We start from the raw sequence: 14,133 nt of genomic DNA on the forward strand, positions 1-14,133 counted from the left end.
GATTCTATCTGAAAAATAATCAGGATAATTTAAGTCTGAGGACATGACAAAGTGGTAAGAACAACCATTTTGGGGGCACAAGACACTCAATTCAAACTCTAATATTATGGGTATTAAAGAAAAAACTATGATTTTAAATAATTGGAATAAATGTAAGATTTGAGTATTTGAGTGGAGAAAAATCCATGAGAGAGATAGAATGAACCCACATTGCAATACTTTCTACTTAAGTGATAATGTTTTGTGGTACTTCAGACAAAACTGTTACCTTGCAAATGGGTATGGATGTGCACTTGGGTGACGGAAATACTCTACTTACACAGGGGTAAATTAAATAGATTTTTTGGGATAGATTGCACTTCTTGAACTAAGAGCCTAGGTGATGTCCCTGAGCTTTTTCTCTCAAGGCTACCACGCTACCAATTTCAGCCACAGTTCCAATTCTGATTTTCTGTCGGTTGTTTGGAGATAAGAGGCTCATGGACTTTCCTGCCCAAGATGGCTTCAAACCACAATCGTCAGATCTCAGCCTCCTGAGTAACCAGGATTCCAGCCATGAGCCATCAATGATTTTAATAATTTAGTAAATTGTGCAGTTCCAGAAGTTATATATTATCTTTATAACCTGTGTAATATATGTGTGTATGTATATATCAATGCATACGGATAGAAATATTTTAGCATATTTTTGTATCTACAATAGATTTATGAAATAATCCTTCATTATAAAATAAAATGGTAGCCGGGCGCCGGTGGCTCATGCCTGTAACCCTAGGTACTCAGGAGGCTGAGATCTGAGGATTGCAAGTTAAAGCAGACAGGAAAGGAAAGTCCGAGAGATTCTTTTTTTTTTTTTTTTTTTTGGGTCCGGTCGTGGGGCCTGAACTCTGCGCCTGGGCGCTGTCCCTCATCTCTTCAGCTCAAGGCTAGCGCTCTACCACTTGAGCCACAGTGCCACTTCCGGCTTTTTTCTGTTTGCTTATGTGGTGCTGAGGAATCAAACCCAGGGCCTTGAGCATGCAAGGCAAGCGCTCTACCACTGAGCCACCTTCCCAGACCAGTCCCAGAGATTCTTATCTCCAATAAACCACTCAAAAACCGGAAGTGACACTGTGGCCCAAGTGGTGGAGTGCTCGTCTTGAGCTGAAGAGCTGAGGGAGAGCACCCAGGCCCAAGTTCAAGCCCCACGACAGACGAAAAATAAATAAATAAAAATTAAATTAAATGGAAACAAAAGTTAATAAGGAGCAAAACACAGGGAATTGTCACACGTTTCTTGTTGTTCAATATAATATGAATTGTGAGAATCAGTTTGGCAAAATCATCTCTACTTTAACAAAATGGATAATAACTATTAAATCCAATTCATCTATTTGCCCTTATTGTGCATCCTCACACATGAGTGTCAAAATCAAACCACAGTTTCTGCCTTCGTATTTAACTCACCTGTTATAAGTTAGAGGATAGATGAAGTAATCAAATAAAGATTAAAATAATAGTAAGTGAGGCTATGAGTTAAAGCTGAAAATGATTTTAAATATGATAATAGCTAATTGAATTGCATATTTCTTACCTTTACACTATTGTCATGTCCCTCATTCCCACATTAGAAAAGTTCATAGAAAGTTCTCACTAAACGCATTATGCTGCCCATGTAATTGTAACTCCTCTGTACAGTATGTTCACAAATAAAATTAAATTAAATTAAAAAAATTAAATAAAATATAAATAACCAAAAAAAAGAAAGTTCTCACTAAATAATATGTACAATTATGAAAAACACTATTGAAAAAATATGGGCACCATGTGGTTTTAGCTTATTGTGACCTGTAGGGGGTAGTGTGTTTTTGAGGATTTGCAATACGTTCTAATGGAGATGAAGAGAGGGATGTGCTTATTCTGGAAAACTGGCTAGAAGATTGTTCCCAGAAAGATAGTGATGAATTCTTCCAAAAGGTTACAGTAAAATCACTTTCACAACCATGTTCACTGCTGCACTATTCACTGTAGAAAACTTATGGAAACAGCCCAGATGCCCTTTGGCAGAGGGATGGTTAGAGAAAGTGTGGCACATATACACAATTGTATTGCACCCATCCATTATGAAGACTGTTACATTATTTGAAAAGAAATGGATAGATCTAAAAATATGTTAAGTAAACTAAGTCAGAGACACACACACAAAGGACCCATGTTCTGTCTCATATTTGGAAGATAGAACTTTATACAAGTTTTCACAACAATATCAACCAAAGCATTCTATTTGCAGAGAATTTAAAAGGTGTATTTTCTTATAAAATTGAATTTTTAATCCACCAAAATGAATACCAGGAAACTATCACTTAAGATATGAGGGGAATTCAAAGGGAAGGATTAAAAAGAGTTATGGAGGAAAAGAGTGAAGGCATAATATTCAATACAGATAGTATGACAGTAGAAAAAATTAAAGTGGGGTGAGATTTGGAAGGGTGTGGTGAAGTTATGTAAAGATCCATTGTACTTAAAAACTGATTTGTTGAATGGAAATTCCCTTGTACAATTATTTAAGATAATAAAAATATAATTAAAAACAATGGAGACACTTTATCTTAAACTGTGTTCTCTTAAGCCATGAGTCAATATAATAGTTTCCTCCTTAGAAATGTTCTTTGCAGGTATTTTCCTCACAGTAACAGAAAAGTGATCAACACAATGCATATCAATACATTACACTGCACATCATAAAGAGAAACACTATAAATTCTATTTCCATCTCTTTTAAAAATAAAATTGTTTGCTTTATAAATTGATCAGAGGCATGGATTTTGTGGCTAGTTAGTTCATTGCACATGTCTCTCTTCCTCTCTCTCTTTCATGGTTCTCATAGATAATATGATTGCTCCATAATTATCCTAACTTATTTTGCTTTTATATTTTTGGTTGCATCATTTCACTTTCTGCTCTGCCATTTCCCAAATCATTTACATAGAAGGTATTATTTCCTATTTTCTCATTCCTAGAATAAGCTGCACATGAAGACACCATTGGTCCTCATTTTCAGTCTGTACCTTTTAATACACAGGAAAATCTTTCCTCTGCTTTCTATCAGTTCTCTACTCTCCAGTTAGAATAATTTAGAATAGTAAAAATGGAAAAAGAGAAAATAAATTATTGTGAAAAAACTAACTTTTAATTATATGAATCGCATGTGTTGTTACACTTGTATTTTTGTAATCAACTTTTTAATAACTGTTTTTCATTTCTTGCATCTGAAGGATGAAAAATATGGAATACTTCGCATATTTTCATATCATCCCTGTCCAAGTGGCATGTTAATCTCTATATTGTTGTAATTTATGTATACCTGCTGCCGAAGCATGTAGTATCCTGTAAATTTAAGTAGTTAATGATGTAATCTTTATACAGGCATATATCCTTGGTTGCCTATTTGTAACAAGGAAACCTTATTGTTACTAACAATGCTATTGATCTTATTTCTCTGAAATTCTGTGTATAGTGGAAAAAACATATTGTTCGGTAGATTGCTCACAATTGCTATTATTTGCCAATGACTATTTTAAGTCTTTTTCATTTTAAATTTCATCATATTTTGTAGCCTTTATAGCTAGGTTCAAAGATATGGCTTTTCAAGTACTTATTTATCAACTGAGTTAACTTCTTGGAGCTAATGGATTCAAAGTAAGCCTTGTTGAAGAGCTACTTCTAAACTTTTGCAGCTTAAAATTTCCCAAATGAGGTCTTACTGGCACAAATGTCTACTGACCCTTTACCCTTCTTCCATGTAGTAACAGACCAACCAGAATATCTTACCCTGACAGCAAAGATTATCTTACTGGAAAAAAAAAAACTAATCTTAGTTACAAGGGATCATAGAGAAATAAACAGTTCTGACTAGAAAGTATTTTATCAAAATATAATTGTTTATTATACCTACCATTTCAAAAGTAGCTAAAGCCAAGAAGGTGAAAAAAAATTGTTCTTATGCATGATTACCTAATGTCCTGACCTGTCTACCATCCAACCAGGCAGGAACTTACACTACTGAATTTCTATCGCCAAATATTTCCATAGCTCCAGGAGAAGTCCATATTTTTCCTTGATATTAGGCCTTAAATTGGTAATGTTTTAATCACAGTGTTTCCTCTTGCCTCTAGGCTGTAAATCTACAAATGGTAAAGCTTTAGGTCTAACTCTACCCAACTCTGAGGTAGAGATAATGGAATAATACTGTAAAACAGAGTTGCCTTTGATAACCTAACCACAACAGAACAATGAAAAACATTTCCTTAGATTACATACAGTTATATATTTTATATTTGTATGTGCTAATTTTATGTTTCACACAATGAAACTTGCTAGAATTAATCGATAATTTGACAAATAATTTGATATTTATTACAATAAATAGATAGGAATATAAATAATTAGGTTTAGAATATTTATTAGAATATAAGAAGTATCAATGCAATGTCTTCGATATAAACTTGTGATACCTTCTAAGTGTTCTTAGTCTCCTGAATTCACATGGTAAAAAAAAAATGTTGTTTTCCTTTAATCTGTAAGGGATTTTACTCTGCTGCTCTGTATATTGTTTTGACTCGCTGGACTCAGAATGGTTTTCCCCATATTTCTGATCATACCCAAATTTTGCTGATATGATGTCCAAAAGGTATTATTCTTCTACAGGATCCACGCGTCCTAGGATCCTAGGTCCTAGTTATCTGTATCATCAGATCAGAAGGGCAAGTATTCACACCTAGGCCCATGCCACATGCCAACAGAAAGTAATTGAAGACTCATCTCAACTCCTCATTTCCTATAATAATTCAGGGCCCCAATTACACAGGATTTAGCAGTAAGCAATTGTGAAATGCAAGGCAACTTAAAATGAAAGATGAGATCACAAAATCTGAGAGAAACTACTGTAATTCACACTTTCAATTTACAGATGACCAGCCCATATTAGTGAACAAGATCACAAATGTCACAAGAATATTTTTAATACCCCTCTCCTAATGATTAATGAAAGATTTCAGTCCAGTATAAGTAGGCCAAAAAATAGTTCCTGGAAGGATAGATCCATAATTTTTCTACCAAGGATAGGAAAACTTGACTTAGAAGTCAAATATAATTCAGAAAAACATGCATGCCAGCAAGTGCTTTACCACTGAGTCACCTTCCCAGCCCCTCAAATAAACTTTTTAAAGGCACATTCGCCAAAATGACATTTGACGATTAGATACTTAGTAACATTACAAGTTTTTCAAGTGGAAGGAGCAAGTTACAATAGAGTTGATTTATTATCCTGCACTAATACCAAACAGGTTCAACCATTCCTTAAATTATAGAAGTAGTAGCCCCGACCATTTGTGTTGTTCAGTAGATGCCTTCCAGAAATGTGTTACCTAGATCAGCCTCCCATATTTCAAGCCTAAACATTAGCTAATAAAGTAAATTTCATCAAATAATAAAGTACATTTTAAAAGATCACGAATAGTTGCCTTATCATATTGTTTGATGTTTTCCTTAAGAAATTTGACTTTAAGTCTTGAATATGGGTACTCATGAGAGATGTGACAAACATAAAATCTGTCTTCTATTTCTATCATATTCCTCCACAGTAATAAATTTTAGTTTTCTTCTTTTCCCAAAAGTTATACGTAGTAGAGAATATTATCCCATGTAAAGTAAAATAATCACAAACCATTGTACAAAGCCATTTATAAAAACTGGTAGTTAGGAAAACATTCTAAGCCATTTTTAAACTTTCTTGTTGAATAAAGATTAATCTTCCAAATGGATGAGAATAAAATCATGTCTAGGTGCTTCACGTCTCCAGTCTTGCAAATTGTTATTGCAGATGAATTAATTATGGAAATATAAGCTGATATCAGTTCAAGTATATGCAGGATTGAAATGCCATAGAATGTATATAAACCTGTCAAAGTATGAACAGACAGTTTAACAGAATGACTATCAAGAAGTTGAAACCAGAGAAGAATATTAGTAAAAACAGAATGAATGAAAAATGAAAAAGTGGCAAGCACAACTAGAATACTCAATGTACACATGTGATAAAGGAAGTGGTAAATCTGAAATAAATCTTGGAGAAGAGGTTGGTTGAGAATGATAGAAGGAGTGACTCTGATCCAGGAGCATTGGACAATTACATGGACATATTTAATTGTAACACAATTGCACAACCTTTTGAAATTTAGTTAAAAGCACAACAAAAATCAAACACATAAAAATCACAACCAAACAGCAAACTCTACAGAGTATGAATATGACCTCTCAAAATATTAAATAGTTAATCAAGGGCAGTATGGGAAAAGCAAACCAACTGTTCAAAGAGGGCAGTTTGGGGTAGGGGAGAATTTTGAACAGATTTAAATAGATTGTCTAAGGTTATAAATCACCTACATCTGCAGCAAATATTTTCTAATGGGAGATCTCTTTGAACTGGATATTCCAGTCCTGAGATACATTTGATAGCTGGTGAATATAGAATGGAAGAAACAAGATCAAAACCCATTACTCTGTTGGAGAGAAAACAGTCCTCTATGTTTTCTCTCATCTCTCTTTACTACTCTTTTTCATACTTTTCAGTCAAGTGATTTTGAATTATATCTTTCCTTCTTTGTTCTGGCAAAATAATCGGTCAAAGTAATTCACTAAAGATTATTTGCCATTTTTTCTATTATGCTGTTTATTTGTCCAAGCGAGTCCATTAAACTTCCCTCTTGCATTTGGTTGCCACGAAAACCCAACATCTATGATAATGAGGACAAACTCTCAGGTAAAACCTTTTCTCCAAAAAACCAATCCAAGAAGCTGTGATCACAAATATTTAGCTATACTGTTTTTTCTTTTACCTTGAAAGTATTCTTATGTCTAAAGTGCCCACAAAAATAAGTACTCCACCACTTTTTGGTTCAATTACTTCTAACCTCAAAGATATAATTTGCTAACAAGATGCTTAGAGGAAACCGAAGAATACTCCACTTTTATCTTCTCACCTAAGACTCTCGTTAGATACCATATCAGGAACAGTGAAGTTATTCTTTTCAAAATTACTTCAATAGATTATTTTTCTCTTGGTCTTGCATTTGCTTAACAAGATGTATGGAGAAGAATAGAGTTAAATCACCGATACCTTGGATGACAGTGTCTGTTACAAAGGACAATACTTCGATGACCTATTTCTATTTCCTCCTCTTAGCTCATACCTGATTTCCAATTAATCACAGCTTCTTGGGTTAAAGTCTAGTGAAGTGGAAGGACTATAAGACCTCCCCCACTGCTACGTCTTCATGGTTTCTCTTTTAAAACTATTTTATTTGGATGTGGAACTTATTTTTATGTCTTCATTTGATCTAGTGTGCATTGAAGTGAGACAAATAGGCTCTGTAAAACCACTTTATGTAGGTAAAATATTAAGACAATCTATTTTAAAAAGTTTTGGCCTCCCTCCATTGCTGAAGCTAATACGCTTATCTAGGGCTTCGAAGAATACTGTTTTCTTACTTTTTCCATTTGCTCTTCTTTTCTGATCCCAAAACTTTTTGGCTTATGTAATAAGAGAAGTCTTCACAGTCTTATGTTAATAATGATATTATATTTTTGAGCCACTTAGAAATGTGAAATCATTCGTTTGAAGTATCCAATCAGATTTTTTTCTGTGTTTCAATGCTTTATATGCAAAGACATTGTGGAAAGTATTATAAACAGAAAAGTGTAAACCCATTATCTTCTTTCATTGTGGAGGGCACTTTCCCCTAAATAGTTTGAACACAATTATCTTTTTCAGAGAATTACTGTTTAGTAAGTAAAGGTCAAATCACAATTTTGATGTCTTTTGTTTTTTTTTTTTTTTTTTTTTTTTTTTTTTTTTTTTTTTCTTTTTGTCGGTCGTGGGGCTTGAACTCTGGGCCTGGGCGCTGTCCCTCAGCTCTTCAGCTCAAGGCGAGAGCTCTACCACTTGAGCTACAGCGCCACTTCCGGTTTTCTGGTGGTTTATTGGAGATAGGAGTCTCACGGTCTCTCCTGCCCGGGCTGGCTTTGAACCGCGATCCTCAAATCTCAGCCTCTTGTGTAGCTAGGATTACAGGCGTGAGCCACCAGTGCCCGGCTTTGATGTCTTTTTTTAAAGAACTTTGAATTTAAATTCCACTACAACCTTGTTTCACACAGTAAGAGTATATTTTTTGGGTAAGGAAAATTCTCAAGGTAACCTACAGGATTTACAGCAAGGTTTGTGAGGTTTGTCTGTTTAGTGTGAAAAAGAGCCATCTTCACCCACATCACTCCCTCTCATCTAAGTCTCCATGGATTTCTTTGCATGAAAGCCTATTCTCCCAGGCAATTTTATTTTTTTAATAGGCTAAGTTGTTAAAAAGTTTGAACAATTAAAATTTACCTGTCATAACTTTAAAACTCTTTTGAAATTCCTTTAACAGAATCGCGAATTCACCAATCCTAATTCCATCTTTACCATATTAAACAGTTAAAATGTTGTTTTCATGATATCATGTCCATGCAACTATTATTTTCCAGGGCCTTTGTTATGTTACATATATGACCATATATGCTGATGCTAAGCAAAATAAAATCCAAGATATGGAAACAGAGATTTTTATTTGCGGTTGTTGTTTTTAATGTACTATGTGATTTCTATTTTCTTTTGACATTTTTCCCTATGGCTTATTCCCTGCTGTATTTGATTTGGATACCCTGTGTACTGGTATACATTTACCTTAATTACGGAAAGGAATAGGAACAACAAAATGTTGAGAAATAGGACAAAGGGCAAACCAATGCAATAGCAATGCTCTCAAGACAATATGATGAAAATGTACATTACAACTTGTGAGGGGTATTGTGGTGACGGAAAACTGAGAAAAATGAGAAAGGGGATAACAAGTTTGAAACGTTATGTATTCACTACCTTACAATTACTGTAACTCCACTGTACATAACTTTGACAAGAAAATTAAATTAAATAAATAAGCTACATGAAATAAAGTTTCACTGTATTGGTATAGTAAATATTATTATTTTTTAGTAACTTTTAAAAATCAATACTATTTGGCATTAAATTTGAATTAATTACACCTTTTTAATCAGAGGGCCATCAACTTGAATGTTATCCAACTAGACAATATTTTCACAATATACTTGCCAATATTTTGAAAAAAGAATAAATTTAAACTTTCTCATACAAAAACAGTAAACAGTTTCATTCAATGGAAACCCATAACTTTTAAAAGTAAATAAGTTGTTAAGAGGACAGAATATATGTGTTCTTCAAAATTCCTATGACTAATATCTACTCATTTTCAAATTCTGAACATTCCTACCTGAGAGATTCAAAAGAATACCTGTTTGCATGTTATGTAATTCTGCAATAGATTCATATTCCAATGGGTTGCTACAGATTGAGAAATAAACAGAAAAATAGCCACATTCTGGTAAAGTATAAAACTATGAAGCATCTGTAATAATTAATTTTTCAAGAGTAAGCAATTGTTTATCAGGGTAAGCTATTATTTATGTGACCATCAATCCGAAGACTTATGCCATAAAGTCATCATAGCCCAACAGTTTCCAAGGTGTAGGGTGCACCTCAAAGGTTCCCTTAATTTACAACACTAATAGCTTATCTTTATTGTGAAAAATACTACACCTCTGCTAATGTGATGCCCTCCATGTTCTGGAAAGAACACCACAATAAACTGGGTTGCATCATTTTCCCACCCCTAGTATTCTTGAGATCAGACCATTTGCAAATATTATTTATATTTATACTTTTTTAATTACCATAGATATTCAGGATGCTAAGAGCGCAATGTTACAGTTCAAAGCAAACCCAGGCAGGAAGGTTCCTTAGATGCTTATCTCCAATAAACTTCTCAGCAAAAGCCAGACACAAGTGGCACTGAGATTGAAATGGTAGGGCACAAGCCTTGAGCATGAACAGGCTCAGAGACAGTGTCCAGGACCAGAGTTCAAGCACTAGGACAAACCAATAAAACAAAAAAATGAAAACAAACCCCCAATCTAGCATTTTTCTCATTGTATACAGAGGCACATAATTAAGGGAATTGCTTCCTGTGTTACATAGGTAGAAGAAAAAGATGTCACACAATTATTCTCCTCATACTATGTTATACCAAAGCTTCAAAAAATTGCTTTTGATAAATTTATAAATTAATATCATGCATTTCTTGGCAACTCTGTCTACATTATTCACATTATCATTTTATACATGAATTGTTGGAATTATCTATTAACTAATTTCTAATTATATCTCTCTTGAAAGAATATTCTAGGCAAGTAGACTGCAAGAATCATTTGTGAATTTGTCAATTAAACCCTCTATTTAAAAATAATTTTGGGGCTGGGAAGGTGGCTCAGTGGTAGACTGCTTGCCTTACAGGCATGAGGCCCTGGGTTCGATTCCTCCACACCACATAAGCGAAAAAACTCGGAAGTGGTGCTGTGGCTCAAGTGGTAGAGTACTAGCTTTGAGCTGAAGAGCTGAGGGACAGTGTGCAGCCCCAGAGTTCAGGCCACACAACTGACAAAAAAAGAAAAGAATTTTGAAATATCTAATAGAATATGAAATTACAAACAAAACCAAAATATTTATTTTAAATCTCAATTCTAATTTAGCAACATTTACAAAGTCCTACATTAGATAAACTTTGCTATTTCTCCAGGCTTAAGCCTTTGTAATCCTTTATCATTTCTTTGGAATCCAACAGAATGATGATTACTTACTTTCTCAAATTTTGGAAGGTAATCATGAGTCATTTTGCATCTAGGAATGTTCTGTAATGGAGAGAGAATTTAAAACACAAGTGAGGATTATATATGAGTTGCATTTCAATAGGAAACTTGACTTCGCAAAAAATGACAAAATTAGCCCAGCATTCCAACTGTATATTCCTTTCTTGTTTGGTTTGTTTTATTAAGACAAAATTATACTACCTGGTCCAGGGAAGGTATCACTATGTAATTCCACTCTCTAATCTTCTGTTTTAGTCTGAGTGCTAGAATTCTAGGCTTATATCACATTGCCCTGCCATAGTTTCTTGTTTTATTTAATCTAAATACAGATTACCAATTCTGAATTTCTCCAGTGATATTACCCACTACACTGCTCAGACTGTTCCTGTACTATTTTCAAATATTTTCTAACATTTGACACAGGATATGAACATTTTCAGATGCACCTGCGGGGTCTCTGATTCATTCCTCAATGGATCCGATACCTTTAATAATGATTACTTGACTCTCTTACTATCTCTGGTCCCTACCTATGTAATATTCTCAAACACTTTTGAAAAAAGTAACTTGAGGACTTTCTAATATTAAAAATTATCACATAATTCTAGTCTTTCTCAGGACATATTTTCTATTGTTTTGTAATTTTTCTACATATTATGAGAGTCATTTGTGCATTTGTGTGTGCACATATAAGTGCCTCTGTGTGTATGTGTATGTTTGTTTATATGTACACAAAAGCCTCAAGCTCTTATTCATAAATCTTGCTCATGACTGGTATTCCATCACCTGAGCCATTCTTCCAATACAGCTTTTGGCTCCTCAATTATAGGTACTGTTGCAAAGACTGTTCTAGCCTAGCTGGTTGCAAACTGAACTTCCCAGACTCCATTACATTCTTAGGTTTTATTTCTCCAGAAGTATCAACTTTTAAGCTATAAACATTTTTGTGAGTGTAAAGTCTATGCTGTAGCCGAGGTTTTTAACTCAAGAATTAAAATAAAGATAGATTAATATACCCATTACATATCCTGAGTGTACACTGTTAGAAATGTGATCGTAAGCTGAGTGGTGGTGAGATCTGAGGATTGGGGTTCAAAGCCACCCCGGGTAAGAAAGTACTGGAGACACTTTTCTGCAATTAACTACAAGAAAACTGGAAGTTGCACTGTGGATCAAGTGGTAGAGCATTAGCCTTGAGCTGAATAGCAGAGGAACAGTGCCCAGGCCCAGAGTTCAAGTGCCAAGACCACCAACAACAACAATAAATATATAAGGAAAGAAAAAGAAATATCATCTTAGCCAGCAGTTCATTGCTAGTATAAGCCCTGTTCTCTCAAGATGGATTTTTTTCCATTTAATTCCATGCTTTTATATCTGACTTGCATTGGAACCAGAATTATACTTCCATTCTACTTTCTACAGAGTTGTGTGATTAGCAAGTGTGATTTAGAAAGGGAGTGGCTTCATACTTCGTGTTCCACCTAGGAGTAATGCTTTCTCTACATCACTCCAATAAATCTACATACTGGACTTGGCTTTATTGTTTCAATGTTGTCTTATTTGTAGAGTCTTCTATAGTGTATTGAACCCATATACTTTAACACAGAACTTCTCTTTCTCCTATTATTGCTATAGTTTCCCTTACTGTTAATTCATATACACGGGAAATAATGTGCTGTACATACACTCACAAAAGGAATGATCTGAGAACCTTCTTCCCATTTACAATTCACTTTAATTTACAGAGACCTTAAAAAGTTTGAACTCAATATACTCATGGATAATATATTTATAAGCAATATAATTTTCATATTTTCTCTTTACTAAGTTTTCTCTGAAACACGTGTTACCTCATGTCCAAAGGTATCCTTGTGTTATTTCAGTGAAGCCAGTAAACATTTATTATACCTCAAGCAGCACCATCAATTGTTACTGGAAGTAATGGTAACTGGATGTGGAAACTGATCCCAGGAGAGGAATGGAACATAGAGGAATGACAAAGTTCAAGTTAACTTGTGCTTTCCTTTTTACTGTACAAGAAAAGAATCCCAAGGCTTGAAGGAAACTCTGTTCTTGACTTTTTCGAATATGTTCTTTACTCATATAAAACTTTTCTGTAAAGTTCTAGTTGAGAGTATTACAAAAATAATGTGCCATTTGAAAGCCATCATAGAACAAAAGGAAATAACGTTTAAAAAGTGTTCTACTGCAAAGAAACAAAGACATGGAGGTTTAAAGTGCTTTATGGATGGATATTTCACCCCTGAGAGGAATCTCTATTTGCAGGAGTCAGTTATCAATTTCTTTAGTCTGGTCCTGAGTTCTCCAGAGCAATAAGGATTCCAGAAAAGCAGGATCCAGTGAGTATGATCACCAAAAGGAGCCTCTTATCAAATGAGTACTCCTTTAAGGAGGGTCCCAAAGAAATATCTGGGTTTTTTTGTTTGCTTGTTTGGTTCGTTTGTGCTGGTTCTGGGGCTTGTACCCAGAAGCTGGACCCTGCCCTGAACAATTTTCTTTCCTGCCCACCTGCCCCCAAAGCTAGTACTCAACTGCTTGAGCCAAAATTCTACTTGTGCTTTTTTGGTGTTTAATTAAAAATGAATTTGAGAGACTATCCTGCCTGGGTTAGCTTTGAACTAAGATAGTAAGAAAGCTAAGTGACATCAACTGAATAGACTTCTCTTTTGAAATAACTAATATTTGATGAAATTTTTTGTTAAAGCTAATATTTGACTATTTTTAAAAGCAGAGAATATGTCCAGCAAAGAAGCCATAAAGTAAGTAATTCAGCAAAAGTAGGTGCATTGAATCATTTTGGAATTTATTTTTCTGCTTGGGAAGATTATTAATTTTGTCGTTCCTTTGGGGGAAACAAAGTCATCTTTCACTTTATTTGTTGGTCATGGGGCTTGAACTCTGATCCTGGGCGCTGTCCCTCAGCTCTTCAGGTCAAGTTGAGTGCTCTACTACTTTTGCTACAGAACTACTTCCGGGTTTCCTGTGCTTAATTGAAGATAAGGGTCTCATGGGCTTTCCTGACCAGGCTGTCTTTCAACCACAATCCTCTGGTCTCAACATTCTGAGTAGCTAGTATTACAGGAGTGAACCACCAGCACCTGGCTCATATTTGCATTTATGTGCACTGAATGACACTATGTAGACAAACAATGGAAATTTGAACCAAATGATGCCATTGCAGCTTTTCAGAAAATTTGAGGTAGCAATAATATGTCCTCCTTTTCCATTCTGTTACATTAATGACTCATTAGCTATGGGATCCCTCCATTAACATCCTCTACCATCTGTATTGGTGTATTTAGTATCAGGAAATGTTCATAG

General features: G+C 34.6%; 1 pseudogene; it reads right to left on the reverse strand.

Annotated features, from left to right (window-relative positions):
- Positions 1-3,258: 3,258 nt before the first annotated feature.
- LOC138822936 (U6 spliceosomal RNA) lies at positions 3,259-3,358 on the reverse strand (annotated as a pseudogene).
- Between the last annotated feature and the right edge of the window lie 10,775 nt (positions 3,359-14,133).

Source organism: Dipodomys merriami, unplaced genomic scaffold (genome assembly GCF_024711535.1).
Source record: "Dipodomys merriami isolate MVZ:Mamm:240054 unplaced genomic scaffold, mDipMer1.0.p SCAF_1182, whole genome shotgun sequence".
NCBI lineage: Eukaryota > Metazoa > Chordata > Mammalia > Rodentia > Heteromyidae > Dipodomys > Dipodomys merriami.